This window comes from Palaemon carinicauda, chromosome 28 (assembly GCF_036898095.1).
Source record: "Palaemon carinicauda isolate YSFRI2023 chromosome 28, ASM3689809v2, whole genome shotgun sequence".
NCBI classification, from domain to species: Eukaryota; Metazoa; Arthropoda; class Malacostraca; order Decapoda; family Palaemonidae; genus Palaemon; species Palaemon carinicauda.
The window spans coordinates 98,296,268-98,298,446 of record NC_090752.1 but is presented as its reverse complement, the minus strand read 5'-3'; positions in this window follow the sequence as shown (position 1 = coordinate 98,298,446).

Below are 2,179 nucleotides of genomic sequence, written 5' to 3'. Positions count from 1 at the left end.
CCACGAAGCTATAACCCCAAGGGCTCCAACATGGAAAAATAGCCCAGCGAAGAAAAGAAATAAGAAAGTAAATACACTGTAAGAGAAGTAATGAACAATTGAAATAAAATTAAGAACAGTAAAAAAATCAAAATAGATCTTTGATATATAAATTATAAAAAGAGATTTATGTCAGAAAAGGGTATCAAAGAAAGTTAAGATGTTAGCCATGAATGATATAATATTTATATTTGCTTATAGATTTTTACTCCCCAATATTTATGAAGATCAGTTCCTTATGATATTCATGAGGATCAATTCCAAAGGAAACTTTGAGGAAAAAGCTTATCCACTTTTCCCAGGCTCGTGAGAGCGCTAAAGTTTTGTGTGTGTGCAAGTTCCATCTATCAGAAGTTTGCATAAGTTGCTTCAAACAAAGTTTTCTCTCGGGATCGTAATATATATATATATATATATATATATATATATATATATATATATATATTATGTATTATATATATATATTATATATTTATATATGTATATATATATATTATATATTTATATATGTATGTATATATATATATATATATATATATATATATATATATATATATATATATATATATATATACTGTATATATACTGTATATATACTCTTAAAAACTCATTTGATTTGAGAAACAGTTTGTAAAAGTAAATTTTTCCGCCTGGTTCAATGGTTGCAAGTACTCTCTCGATATGCAAAGTTCCATAATGATGAAAGAAATAAGCATCCCAAAATATATGTATTTTTGTGTAAATTACACTCGTCCATCACCTGTGGGCTTGGTCACTTTCGTTATTTTGATGACCAACTTCATGAAGCATCGACGAAAGATTCAAAAAGTATTCTTAATATTTTTCATAGATACATATTTTCGGATACTTATTGATATAATTGTGGAACCTTGTCATGCGCGCGCACACACACACACACACACACACACACACATATATATATATATATATATATATCAGCCGTTATTAGTCCAATGCAGGACAAAGGATTCGGACATATCCTTTCACTCCTGTCTGTTTATGGTTTTTCTATGCCAGTCTATACCCGCAAATTTTCTTAGCTTGTCAATCCATCGTCTTTTCTTCCTTTCCCTGTTTCTTTCACATTCTCTAGGGACCCATTCTGTTATTCTTCTTGTCCATCTGTTATCTGTCATTCTCATTATATGTGATGACCACGTCCATTTCTTTTTTTTTTTTCACATGACAGAGTATCCTCTGGTTTAGTTTGCTCTCGTATCCATGCTGGTCTTTATCTCCCTTAGTGTTAATCCATTATTATTCTTTATTTGTAATTTAATCTTTTTAATCATGTACGAGATACTTTCGTTTAGATTACGGCGCGAGATCCATAGTGCCAACTTTTGATAATTAGAGTCAAACGGTCTAAGTATAGATCAAAATGTTAGTTTATTGGCTGAGAAGAACTTTTGAACTTAGTTACTCAAAACAAGAAAGATAGAGAGCGAGTAGGCCTACGTAAAACAAAATTAACGCGTTTTTTCTTTAATGTCTTCTTTCGTAACATTTTATTTTTTTTAGATATACCAATGAGCTGGACTAGCAATTATTATTAGAAATGATATACAAATGCAAGGGTAAAGCTCAATTTATAAATATCCATACTAGGTTGGTTTGCTGTGAGCGATCAGACGGAAATCTCCCAACATCACCAGTCAGTGTGTTGATGAAAACTGGCCAAACCCCCAGACACTAAAAAGGACCTGTCTGAGGCATATGTCCTACAATGGACCAGAAACGGCTGCATTTGTTGTTTTTGTTGTGGTGTGTGTGTATTATATATATATATATATATATATATATATATATATATATATATATATATATATATAGATGCAAAGTTTGATTATTCAAGGTAAAACGTACTATCAACAAGAGGTTCTTCAATTACGAAACTTTTTCTATAAAATTTCTCGTTTCTTTGTTTATTATTTTCCCCGTCTCCCGTCTTTTTCAGTCAAGATACGAATTGAATTGCCCGTAAGCCAAATCTCTTCTTCCACGAATCGATCTGCGATAAGGTCTGGCCGTCAGTGGTCTAAAAGAAAATGAATGGAATGCCTGAGAGAGAGAGAGAGAGAGAGAGAGAGAGAGAGAGAGAGAGAGAGAGAGAGAGAGA